Genomic DNA, 14,089 nt, shown 5'->3' with positions numbered 1-14,089 from the left:
TCTATACCATATGGTAGTGACAAATCCAATCTCAAGTCCTTCCATACCCCAGCATGACTCTATTGCCTCGTCAACCTGCCTCAGGTTCAGTCAAAACTCCAGCCTTTTCTATCTATTGTCTAGCCTAACTCTAGCCATTTCGATTATGAAGCCCCCTTGAATGAAGTTACTTTTGTGCAAAGCACTGGAGCAAGCACACTGTCTCACCCTGATGAAAGTGTTGTTCTCAAAATGTCATCTCCATCCCAACAATGAACCAATTTAACCCCTCCTGGTTAACATGCAATCCAATAAAACTTTGTAACTCAATTATATTTTTTAGTACTGAAAAATAAAGGAAAAAAATGTAAACGATCATGCAAGCTTGGATTTTTTTCTAGTTATTGCCTGAATCAGGATATTTCCTTTATCTGAAGAAAGCTGACCTGGAGCTTTTAAACTCATATCAATTCAGATTTTTTAAATATTTGACTTTCGCAAAAAACAGTATTAAAAACATGACAGAATTCATATGTGTCCCAGAAATAAGTTCTTTAGATGTGCTGATTGCTGCATTTTAAGTGTTCAAAGATATCAAAGAAGTATTCAATTGAGGTCATCAAAGAAATCACTTCTTCCGGTGTAATGTGTCAGAAACAAGTGGTCAAAGGCTCGTGAAGCTGAAACACGAACAAAAGCAAGGCTATATAGATGTCTGAGCCCAGATCACATAGTTCAATCAGGAAACATCTTAAATTCAAGCCTAGTGCTCTAGGTTACCAGAAGGCTCAAGTTATTTATTAACCCTTATGTTTCTGAACTATATGGGTGGTCCCCTGGCCTAGCATTTTCATATGGTCACTTAATTAATTTATACTTTACATATTTCCAACAATCTAAAATAAAAATTTCTTGTCTCATATTAACTTTCAACATTTCATTTAAATTCATAATTTTTGACATCAAAATTGTCCATTTCACAGAGAACTCATACCTCTCTCTATCCACTGTGAAATGCAAGTTCACAAGAATTGAAGTGACACAATCACATTTACTGGAACATTTGGAATATTCTTTATTAAAAATTTGAAAACTAACTTAAAAAGGAAATAAATTCAATGAGTTATGCTGATGGTCTCTCTGTGACTTGGCATGCATATCAGAAAAATTGAGTACTGTTTTTTAAGGTTCATCGGTCCTCTGATACAGGTCTGAATAAGTCAAAATGGAAATTGAGAAAAAGTTAATACGTCATTTCATCATCAGTTTATGATGTATCTCAGAAACTGTTTCCTGCACGGGTGCCTTTTGTATTTAAAGCGTTCTTAAATAAAAGAATTCCTGTAGCAAACAAGACTGGGAGACAGTACGAATGTACACTTGAGCCTATCAACATCATTGTAACTCAATCGACAACCTCTCAAGAGCCTTTTTATTTCTCCCAGGAAATGGGCTTTCTTAATTGCATCATTTTATTGTCACACAGAACTTGATGCGATTAAAACACATGGCTCTGTCCAACAAAGACAGAAAATTGGTTTCATAGATCCCCATGGACACACTGCCTCTTTTATTTCCATGTTGGGCAAGGATTTCGGCAGAGATGGAGTTGTGGAGGTCAATTGGGATGTAGCGGAGAAGAGGAGGTGGTCACCCTCCAAGACGATTGTGGACATCACTACCAGAAGCTAAGCATGTGCTGAGAAGCAATCATGGCCATTGCTAGAGAACTCATCTGTCACAGAACCAAATCTATCACCAGCAAATCAATCATAAAAGTTCATGTAAGCTGGCTTTGGATCTTTGGCCCAGAAAATTTGTCAAATACAAAACACATTTACTGATACCAGGTAATTTCCATTTCTTTGGTGAAAAATATGTTTGAAGAAAAGTCATATATGAAAATGAACCTAAAGACCTTTGAAAGATTTTGAAAATATATTTTCATTATAATAGTCATGATGATTACACCACTGTTGATGGATTAGAAATGTCTTATTACTAATGCTGATTTAATGTCAAGAGTTGAATTTCACAAAAATATTTCAGTTTCATTTTTATAAAATAGATACCACATAAACAGAAGTATATCCAGCTAGTCCAGAGTTTGTTTTCTTGTTCTTTTGTTTGTTTGTTTGTTTGTTGTTTAACACCGCACTCAGCAATATTCCAGCTATATGACAGTGGTCTGTAAAATCATCGAGTCTGGACCAGACAATCCAGTGACTGACATCATGAGCATCAATCCACGCAATTGGGATCAATGATATGTATCAAGCAAGTCAGCAAGCCTGACAATCTGATCCTTTTACAGCAAGTATGGGTTGCTGAAGACCTATTTTACCCCGGAATCTTCACGAGTACAGAATACAGAATATAGGTTCATATAAGAAAGATATACAATAAATCACAAAAAAACAATGAAGAGCGAAACATTGTTTTGTCACAAGGTCATTTCTGGAGATTCGAACATGAGCTGACAACTTGATGAGATTGTAAATTTGATGAAGTTGCTTTTGAGAGGGAAGTTTCTAGTGAGTTGTTCCCCACTGATGTAGCTGGGCGACGTAGATAAATGAAATTGCCAACGATTGCATTCAAAAGTGGGAGAGATGTGACAATCAGAATAGGGAGAAAAGGTACAGCTAATCGACATGCAAATCTACCCCCCATTCATAAAATGGACTATGGACCTGACCGACACTGCCCAGGTTGGATTCTATTCAGGGAGTCATTTTTATTCAAAATACAGGTAAATATTTTTAAAGCTTGTACCTTTTAGTAACATCCTCAAAGAGGCTGTGCATAATATTGATATCTCATATAAAAAATAAACCACTGGTGGTCATTGTTCATCATACAATAAAACACTGCAGGGAGAATAAACAACTCGGGGCTGCATCCATCATAGTTTATTCTTCCTGCAGTGTTTTATTGTATGATAAACAACTCCAATTCATCGCTTATTCCTTAAACAGGTTTATAGAACATAACTAGGTTTGGGGAAAAGCTACAGTGAAACTTCGTCGGGACATTGTTAGTCAGGAAAATATCTTAAATGACCTAAACCATGACAATTTGTTAATCCAGACAAATTCACTAATTATTAATTGAAATGATAAGAGAAAAATCAGTCTCAATTATCTGCAGAAACAGATTCCCAAGAGCATACTAGGCAAAATAGTGATGAAAATGATATGAATGGATCACTGAAAATCAGTGATGACACCAGGTGTTCATAAAAGTGGTAAGCATGTCCTTCTCTACTGGTTGTGTCGACGATTCTCACAATTGTCATAAAGAGCCATCCAGATTAACACGCAATCTCTGTTCCAAAGCCTTACTGATTCAGTCCTAACACTGCAGAAGTGTGAACACCCATCACATCTTCTCTCCTCAGATAATCAACACATCTCAAGCATACCTCATATATCACTAAGTATCAATTCAAGATGATGGCATCTCTCCCAGCAGCCGGAAGGCTTATTTTTCTAACCACACAAGACACAAAGTGTAAAAGAGACTACCACAGAATTGTTTTTCTCTGGAACACAATACAACTCTACAATGTGATGACCTCATCAGTTACAACATGACACATGACCCACGACTTCAGCAACAATGCATGACGGATCTCCATAGATCATTAGATTTAGAGATTCAGAAGAACTTCACCAAGATCAGATTTGATCTTTGCTGTGGTGAGTTGAACAAGTCCTACCCTATCATTATTCCAGTCAGCTCAAGGTTGTGAGGTAACCCTTTGGAGGAGGAGGTTGTAGTGTTATATTTGACTTCAGATGATGTGATTCTGATGGGATGTACTACAATGGGAATTTACTCTGGACAATGATTTATGACCAAGACAGAGAAATAAATGATCATTAGCAAAAGAATATTTTAGTAATTCACTTTACATTGTCAGATCACTAAGTAAATATTAAAACATTACATCATTAAGATTTCCTTATAAACTTGACACGATATGGCTGAAATACTGCCGATGTGACGTTAAATCTTAACTCACTCATTTAACTGAACTCACTATAAACTTGATCTAAATAAGAAGTAGTGTACCCATAAATACAATACCTAAATAATTTACAAAAGCCTTCTCACAAGGAAACTCCCTGTGCATTCTTTATTCACAGTGGAATTAGCTGTCCATTTTGCCAGTTTTGGGCTGTGATGAAATCCAATGGTAATTTGAAATGAAATTCTAATCTCATGATCAGCTATAAGTCATCCAGAATGATGTCTGCTTTTGCTTCACATACTGTGATGGTAGTGCTAGGAATTCTTAAGTCTCTAGAGACAGATATCAGTAGTCATTATAGGCTGCGATGTGACAACTTCAGTGTAGGTCAGTTGCGACTAAATCAACCGACCAAAGGCAACCAACAAAAGTGATTACTTCATTCACCCTTTGAGAATCAAGTGTTGCCACAACTTTTTGAAATCCCACTTGGGCAATGAAAAATAGATCAAAGTTTGGTTGTCCATGTTTGGTGTAGGTACTGAATACCTTTTTCACAAAAGGATTTTTCTCAAGTATTGAATTGATGTTTTCAAACAGACATTCAGTGTTTTGTCTGATGTGGGTTGACATGACAATAAACTATGATTGATAAGTTGGTGACAACAGTGACAAGTTGGTGTGAGATCCACATATATTTCTTTGAATTGTACAAGCAACAATAAAATGGGCAGAAGATGGAGTACATTAGGGTCAGAAAATCAGAATAATTAGTATGTTTCTGAGCCAGAATTTCACAACTTACTCAGTGTAAGTGATCCAGAGCTTTATGCAATGCCACCCTTGAAAAAATTCATCGTAACTTTTGAAAGGGATATTCATGTTAATTTGTGATACACAAAACAGGTGACATGCATATATGTAAATAGAATGATATATTATGGGATACAACCCGGAGCACCCACACCCAATTCCTCAAACCCACAACCAGACCAAATTCCCTCCACCCACAACCACACCCAATTCCCTCCACCCACAACCACACCCAATTCCCTCCACCCACAACCACACACACATCCAATTCCCTACACCCAATTTCCTACATCCACACCCACATCCAATTTCCTACACCCAATTCCCTCCACCCACATCCACAACCAATTTCCTCCACCCAAATCCAAACCCAATTCCTCAAACCCACACACACATCCAATTCCCTACACCCAATTCCCTCCACCCACCTCCACATCCAATTTCTCAAACCCACACCCAATTCCCTCTACCCACATCCACACCCAATTCCCCCTAACGACACCCACACAAAATTCCTCAAACCAACATCAACATCCAATTCCCTCCACCCACATCTACACCCACACCCAATTCGCTCCACGCACATCCAAACCCAATTCCTCAAACCCACACACACATCCAATTCCCTACACGCAATTCCCTCCACCCAAATCTACATCCAATTCCCTCTACCCACATTCACATCCAATTCCCTACACCCACATCCACATCCAATTCCCCCCACATCCACATCCAATTCCCTCCCCAACATCCACACCCAATTCCCTACACCCAAATCCACATCCCTACACCCACATCCACATCCAATTCCCTACACCCACATCCACATCCAATTCCCTACACCCACATCCACATCCGCTTCCCTCCCCAACATCCACATCCAATTCCCTACACCCACATCCACATCCAATTCCCTACACCCACATCCACTTCCAATTCCCTACACCCACATCCAATTCCCTCTACCCACATCTACATCCAATTCCCTCTACCCACATCCACATCCAATTCCCTACACCCACATCCACTTCCAATGCCCTACACCCACATCCAATTCCCTCTACCCACATCTACATCCAATTCCCTCTACCCACATCCACATCCAATTCCCTACACCCACATCCAATTCCCTCTACCCACATCTACATCCAATTCCCTACACCCACATCCACTTCCAATTCCCTACACCCACATCCACATCCAATTCCCTACACCCACATCCACTTCCAATTCCCTACACCCACATCCACATCCAATTCCCTACACCCACATCCACTTCCAATTCCCTACACCCACATCCAATTCCCTCTACCCACATCTACATCCAATTCCCTACACCCACATCCACATCCAATTCCCTCTACCCACATCCACATCCAATTCCCTACACCCACATCCACACCCAATTTCCTACACCCACATCTACATCCACATCCCTACACCCACATCCACATCCAATTCCCTACACCCACATCTACATCCAATTCCCTACACCCACATCCACTTCCAATTCCCTACACCCACATCTACATCCAATTCCCTTTACCCACATCTACAACCAATTCCCTACACCCACATCCACATCCCTACACCCACATCCACCTCCAATTCCCTACACCCACATCCACCTCCAATTCCCTACACCCACATCTACATCCAATTCCCTTTACCCACATCTACAACCAATTCCCTACACCCACATGCACATCCCTACACCCACATCCACTTCCAATTCCCTACACCCACATCTACATCCAATTCCCTTTACCCACATCTACAACCAATTCCCTACACCCACATCCACATCCCTACACCCACATCCACCTCCAATTCCTTACACCCACATCCACCTCCAATTCCCTACACCCACATGCACATCCCTACACCCACATCCAATTCCCTACACCCACATCCACTTCCAATTCCCTACACCCACATCCACATCCAATTCCCTACACCCACATCCAATTCCCTACACCCACATCCACTTCCAATTCCCTACACCCACATCTACATCCAATTCCCTACACCCACATCCACATCCAATTCCCTCTACCCACATCCACATCCAATTCCCTACACCCACATCCACATCCAATTCCCTACACCCAATTCCCTACACCCACATCCACTTCCAATTCCCTACACCCACATCCACATCCAATTCCCTACACCCACATCCACACCCAATTTCCTACACCCACATCTACATCCACATCCCTACACCCACATCCACATCCAATTCCCTACACCCACATCTACATCCAATTCCCTACACCCACATCCACTTCCAATTCCCTACACCCACATCTACATCCAATTCCCTTTACCCACATCTACAACCAATTCCCTACACCCACATCCACATCCCTACACCCACATCCACTTCCAATTCCCTACACCCACATGCACATCCCTACACCCACACCCACATCCAATTCCCTACACCCACATCCACTTCCAATTCCCTACACCCACATCCACTTCCAATTCCCTACACCCACACCCACATCCAATTCCCTACACCCACATCTACATCCCTACACCCACATCCACTTCCAATTCCCTACACCCACATCCACTTCCAATTCCCTACACCCACATCCACATCCAATTCCCTACACCCACATCCACTTCCAATTCCCTACACCCACATCCACATCCCTACACCCACATCCACCTCCAATTCCCTACACCCACATGCACATCCCTACACCCACATCCACATCCAATTCCCTACACCCACATCCACATCCCTACACCCACATCCACCTCCAATTCCCTACACCCACATCCACATCCCTACACCCACATCCACCTCCAATTCCCTACACCCACATGCACATCCAATTCCCTACACCCACATCCACTTCCAATTCCCTACACCCACATCCACATCCAATTCCCTACACCCACATCCACATCCAATTCCCTACACCCACATCCAATTCCCTACACCCACATCCACTTCCAATTCCCTACACCCACATCTACATCCAATTCCCTCTACCCACATCCACTTCCAATTCCCTACACCCACATCTACATCCAATTCCCTACACCCACATCCACTTCCAATTCCCTACACCCACATCCAATTCCCTCTACCCACATCTACATCCAATTCCCTACACCCACATCCACATCCCTACACCCACATCTACAACCAATTCCCTACACCCACATCTACATCCAATTCCCTACACCCACATCCACTTCCAATTCCCTACACCCACATCCACCTCCAATTCCCTACACCCACATGCACATCCCTACACCCACATGCACATCCCTACACCCACATCCAATTCCCTACACCCACATGCACATCCCTACATCCACATCCAATTCCCTACACCCACATCCACATCCAATTCCCTACACCCACATCCACTTCCAATTCCCTACACCCACATCCACTTCCAATTCCCTACACCCACATGCACATCCCTACACCCACATCCAATTCCCTACACCCACATCCACATCCAATTCCCTACACCCACATCCACTTCCAATTCCCTACACCCACATGCACATCCCTACACCCACATCCAATTTCCTACACCCAAATCCACATCCAATTCCCTACACCCACATCCACTTCCAATTCCCTACACCCACATCCACACCCAATTCCCTACACCCACATCCACTTCCAATTCCCTACACCCACATCCACTTCCAATTCCCTACACCCACATCTACATCCAATTCCCTACACCCACATCCACTTCCAATTCCCTACACCCACATCTACATCCAATTCCCTTTACCCACATCTACAACCAATTCCATACACCCACATCCACATCCTTACACCCACATCCAATTCCCTCTACCCACATCCACATCCAATTCCCTCTACCCACATCTACATCCATTTCCCTACACCCACATCCAATTCCCTACACCCACATCCACATCCACTTCCCTACACCCACATCCACATCCAATTCCCTACACCCACATCCACATCCAATTCCCTCATCAATATCCATATCCAATTCCCTACACCCACATCCACATCCAATTCCCTACACCCACATCCACATCCAATTCCCTCATCAATATCCATATCCAATTCCCTACACCCACATCCAATTCCCTACACCCACATCTACATCCAATTCCCTACACCCACATCCACTTCCAATTCCCTACACCCACATCCACATCCAATTCCCTCATCAATATCCATATCCCTACACCCACATCTACATCCACAACTAATTCAGGGGTGGTGGGGTAGCCTTGCAGTTACAGCATTAGCTCATCCCGCTGAAGGCCTGGGTTCAATTTCCCACAAGGGTACAATGTGTGAAGCCCATTTCTGATGTCCATTGCTGTGATATTGCTGGAATATTGCTAAAAGCAGCATAAAACCATACTCACTCACTAACTTACTCACTCACTAACTTACTCACTCACACCCAATTTCCCATAACCATTTCCACACTCACATCCACTCACACACACAATTTGCTGACCCTCTACTCGGGAATTAATCTAGGATACCTAACAAAGTGTCCTTGGCAGGCAAAGTGGGTAAGAAAAGACATTTCATTTAAAATGTTTCCAATCTGTGAATTTGTACTGACATTTGCTGCAGAAGGCTTGCCTCTAAGCAGGTCTAGATAATAATAATAATGGTACAACAAGCCAGGGACCAATCTCAAGACCAGCCTCAGGACCACCAGATGCACGGATGCACCAGAATCCACATGGGGACTGACCAGGGCTTTGCCACGCATGACTTTGACACAGTTGTCCCACTCACCTCCCTATATTGTGTAGATGAAAATGTATGAAACTACAAACAACTGAAAGTCTGAACCGAAAATCAAACTACATTCCTTATTTGAAACTTTTAGCAAATGAAAAACATCTTCAGAAATTGATTTCAAAATGTGATATCAACAAACTGAAAATTTTGTCAACATTGATTTAAAAAAATATGTGTTCATTTAAGAAAATAACAGGCAAACAATATAAACGAAATAGCAATCAAAAGTATCTAATTTGATTTGAAACAAAAAAATTCCATATCATCTTGCCTAATTTTCAACATCTTTCGACAAATAATGAATTTATTTTTGTTGGTAGACTGAGAAGCCGGAGGCATTACATATTTTCATTAAAAGTTTAATTTCAACAAACCTATCCCAAATGACAATGTTTGTATTTGATGGCTTTTATGGGAAGTAACATGAAAATTAACATTGCTTTGTTATGTTTTTAGCATCCAGACATGGTCATAATGACAATCATCAAAATCCTAATGAAGATAAAATGTCATATAAATCTCTTTATTCATGATTAAAATTTGTAATTGACAGATTTCAGCAAAGGACATCATGAACCAATAGATAACTTCCCATCTGCTGAACCAGGCACTATATGTCATACAAGGCTGTTGGAAGTTGAGCCGAGTTAAAGAAAACCACCACATAACACAGCTAACTCCGGCCATGTAAGGACTTGATATAGACAGCTTGGATAATCATCTATATTAATCGGGAGATTGGATCAATTACTTGTAATCAGATTTTTTTTTAAACACAAAAAACATCTTTTATTAACCTTATTAGTTTAAAATCAATACCATAATTTATGACACATCATTTATAGGGGAAAAACAACTTTAAAAAATCCACAATTCCCAACACTTGGTGATATAAAAATAGGCACCATTCAACATCTAGATGTAGTTGTTCAGAAGATGGAAGTAATCAATTCCCCGTGTAAAAAGACATCAAAACTAATATTAAGATGTCAGGACTGCACTGGAAACGATTTTCTCATATGTTTTTTTCAATTTTCGTGGTCGGTTCGGATCCAGAAACACAAATCCATGAACATAAAACATTCAAGCATTCATGAACTATTCATAAATGTTTTTGAAGAATTTTGGGCGAGCTGTTTAAATATTAAGGAGGGTAGTGCTTCACCATAATGTGAGTGTGTATGTGAGTGTGTATGTGAGTGTGTATGTGAGTGTGTATGTGTGTGTGCATGTGAGTGTGCATGTGTGTGTGTATGTGAGTGTGCATGTGTGTGTGTGTATGTGAGTGTGTATGTGTGTGTGTATGTGAGTGTGTATGTGAGTGTGTATGTGAGTGTGTATGTGTGTGTGCATGTGAGTGTGTATGTGAGTGTGTATGTGAGTGTGTATGTGTGTGTGCATGTGAGTGTGTATGTGTGTGTGTATGTGAGTGTGTATGTGTGTGTGCATGTGAGTGTGTATGTGAGTGTGTATGTGTGTGTGTATGTGTGTGTGTGTGTGAGTGTGTATGTGTGTGTGTATGTGAGTGTGTATGTGAGTGTGTATGTGTGTGTATGTGTGTGTGTATGTGAGTGTGTATGAGTGTGTGCATGTTTGTGGGTAGCAAGGATAAAATCACCATTGTTGGACTGAAGAATCAGACATTCATACTTCAATGAACTCACACAAAGTAAAAGTCAATTCTTAATTGAAATGACAAATTCAGATATGGTGTGTTTGACACAACAGTAAAAGTTCGGAATACAAAAACAATGCAGTCTAATTATCATAAATTGAAAATTGAAAGTTTCGGATCTGACAGAAGGAATCAGGCTAAAACTCAACCATTTGAAAAATACATGAAATGCAAAAATAAAAATGAATACAAGGTCTCCACGACATTTCTTTCACATGTTCTACAAGGCAAATTACAAGATCTCAAATAACTAAATCAGGAATCCATTCTAATCATCAATATGTCAGCATAGACCTTTGTTTCTTGAACAAAACTTTCTAATTACAAAATTAACAGAAAATAAGACTTGGGCCATGTAAAAATTCTCCTTACCTTTTGTTAAACATAGTTACTTTAATAGGAGTCACTGCTTTACCAAGTACACTTCAACAACTATCACTATCAATGTCACTTTTAATTGTAGATAGCTCTTTTTAAATTATGAACACATCCAGACTGTCAGTCAATCAAATGGCAAGATATTTCTAAATGACACTTGGTTCCTTAACATTAATGATATCAGTGCTTCCTTCACTCTCTCAAGTTCAATAATAGTCCCTTAAAGCAACAAGGATCTGAAACTGTGTGTGTGCTTCCTGACCACAATCATTAAACATCATCCTTTGAAATGTCATTGAAGACTGAATCTTAAAGAGCCAAAAGCCTTAATTTGCTACTTCTTGGGAAAAGAATTGTCGTTTTGTCCATTTTCATATCAACAATATTATGTTACAGTTTGGATGTATCTGATGCTGCAGGACCTGGCATGACACATCAAGGGATATTTTATTCACAGGAGGGAGACACACATGAGTGATGTGCTGGATCTTGCTTTTAGTTCCGCCGTCTTCTGTAGTGAAGGTCATATCAGATGAGGATGTTGCTGTTGCTGAAGCCGAACATCAGTAGGCCAAGATTGTTTGATTGTTTGTTTGTTGTTTAACGCCGCACTCAGCAAATATTCAAGCGGTATGACAGCGCTCTGTAAATAATCGAGTCTGGGCCAGACAATCCATTGATGGACATCATGAGCATCGTTCTACCCAATTGGCATACAAAGATATGCATCAACCAAGTCAGCGATTCTGACTACCCAATCCTGTTAGTCGCCTCTTACGACAAGCATACAACTATAAGGTTGTATCTACGGCCTTGCATTTGTAACAGTACAGTAACATATGTTGACACATTCCAACCTCCATAGGTTTTTTTAAATACATTGGGGTAATCTTGATTGTGACAAGACTGTGTTAAGACTGCATTAAGATGTTTCTGGAACACAAGGCCCTGAATCGCAGTTTAGCGTATTTATTTTTTAAGCATTTTATTGGTATCAGATAAGATGTCGGATATGCAGTTTTTTGGGGATTCATTTGGATATATACAAAGACGTAAGGACAACATGGCACATAGTAAATTGTTGAGCAGTTGGCCAAATGAACATTTTCAATCTGGCGTCCATAGCTGTTACGTTCAGTGATCACAGTACAATAGTGTTGGAATTAACAGTTTCAATAATGAAAACCTTCATGATAGACAGACTGACATACAGACAAAAGACAATCTCATAGTAATAGATACAGTAAGTTCATCCTGGAAGACCATGACAGTGACAGTAACCTCACCCCAGAAGACAGTGACAGTAACTTACCTCACCCCCGGAGAGAGTGACAGTAACCTCACCCTCAAAGACAGTGACAGTGACCTCACCCTCGAAGACAGTGACAGTGACTTCACCCCAGAAGACAATGACAGTAACCTCCCCCTCGAAGACAGTGACAATAACTTACCTCACCCCAGATGACAGTGACAGTAAACTCACCCTCAAAACAGTGACGGTAGCTTACTTCACCCTCGAAGACAAATATAGCAACTTACCTCACCCTAGAAGACAAAGATAGCAACTTACCTCAATGGGATGTCACTGACTTCAAATACTCTTTTTGTCTGTAGAAACGAGCTCTGGCGTGAAGTGTAAATGTCTGGAGTATCCTGCAAATTGTTAAAAATATAGACATTAAAACCCTAGGATTGATTTCTTTTCAAAGTTTATGAGGCAATGATTAATACAATATTTACATGTGACCTTACATGATCCACTTGATTATTTATTATCAACTCATCTTAAACATAACAATCATGGAACTTATGAGTGACTGTCTCAGAATAGGTTTGATTAGACAATTTGATTTGACGGAAGGAGAAAATACATTTATGGTGTGATATCAATAGTGCTAACAATGTATGTTGGTATATATATTATAGTGTTTATAGTGTATGCTGGTATATAGAGTCTACAGTGTATGCTGGTATATCAAGAGTCTACAGTGTATGCTGGTATATAGAGAGTCTACAGTGTATGCTGGTATATAGAGAGAGTCTACAGTGTATGCTGGTAAAAATAGTGTATACAGTGTATGCTGGAATATATAGTGACTACAGTGTATGCTGGTATAAATAGGCTACAGTGTATGCTGGTATAAATAGTGTCTACAGTGTATGCTGTTATATATAGCATCTACAGTGTATGCTGGTATATATAGTGACTACAGTGTATGATGGTATATAGAGTATCTACAGTGTATGCTGGTATATAGAGAGTCTACAGTGTATGCTGGTATATAGAGAGTCTACAGTGTATGCTGGTATATAGAGTCTACAGTGTATGCTGGTATATAGAGTCTACAGTGTATGCTGGTATATAGAGAGTCTACAAGGTATGCTGGTATATAGAGCGTCTACAGTGTATGATGTTATATATAGGCTACAGTGCAGCTGGTATATAGAGTGCCTACAGTGTACGATGGTATATAGAGCATCT

General features: G+C 40.4%; 1 protein-coding gene across 1 annotated transcript in view; it reads right to left on the bottom strand.

Annotated features, from left to right (window-relative positions):
• LOC139471922 (neurotrimin-like) overlaps nt 1–13,226 on the bottom strand; it is a 342,678-nt gene extending 329,452 nt beyond the window's left edge. The window contains exon 1 of the mRNA XM_071254441.1: nt 13,178–13,226. The gene's annotated coding sequence lies outside the window, so the exon portion shown is untranslated. The remainder of the gene's footprint in view (nt 1–13,177) is intronic.
• Nucleotides 13,227–14,089: the final 863 nt, after the last annotated feature.

The sequence above is a fragment of the Haliotis cracherodii genome, unplaced genomic scaffold (assembly GCF_022045235.1).
Source record: "Haliotis cracherodii isolate W230 unplaced genomic scaffold, xgHalCrac1.p SCAF_1, whole genome shotgun sequence".
Lineage (NCBI taxonomy): Eukaryota > Metazoa > Mollusca > Gastropoda > Lepetellida > Haliotidae > Haliotis > Haliotis cracherodii.
Note: the sequence above shows the minus strand (reverse complement) of the source record. Positions and strands in the feature narration are given on the sequence as shown.